The sequence below is a fragment of the Nanorana parkeri genome, unplaced genomic scaffold (genome assembly GCF_000935625.1).
Source record: "Nanorana parkeri isolate BGI_ZX_2015 unplaced genomic scaffold, ASM93562v1 scaffold508, whole genome shotgun sequence".
Taxonomy (NCBI): Eukaryota; Metazoa; Chordata; class Amphibia; order Anura; family Dicroglossidae; genus Nanorana; species Nanorana parkeri.
Genome location: NW_017306776.1, coordinates 409,728 through 410,240, shown reverse-complemented (window position 1 = coordinate 410,240; position 513 = coordinate 409,728).

The window sequence follows — 513 nt, the reverse complement described above, 5'->3', positions numbered from 1 at the left end:
CAAGATGGTAAGGAGGGCCCTGCCCCTGAGGGCTTACAATCTAAAAGGGATTTTATGTTTACTTTCTTCTAAAAATAAATGTAATCTATAGACAAATATATATATAAACAAAATATATAAAAAAAAAATATTTTCTATTTTAACCAATATTATAGTTTTTAAAAGAAGTAGTTTTACTGAAACAAAAAAATAGACATTTTATTCTATAATTTGTCCCATTTAAAAAATGACACTCAAATAAGGTTTCTGGTTACAAACATGGCAAATTTATTTGCAAATAAAAAAAGGCATTTTTTTTTTTAACATTGTAAAAAAAATGTGAGTTGCTCAAAAATTTTTTAACAAAGGAAAAATATATAATACTGATGGTAAAAAATAACTAAAAATTAGCAGAAAAAGAGTTAAGGAGAAAAAGGGGAGGAAGGAGTTTACTAGGGCTCATTAAGGTTAGCTAACAGTTAATAGGGTGTTAAATAGGAATACATTTTAGATTAAACCTCTCTCTCTCTCTCT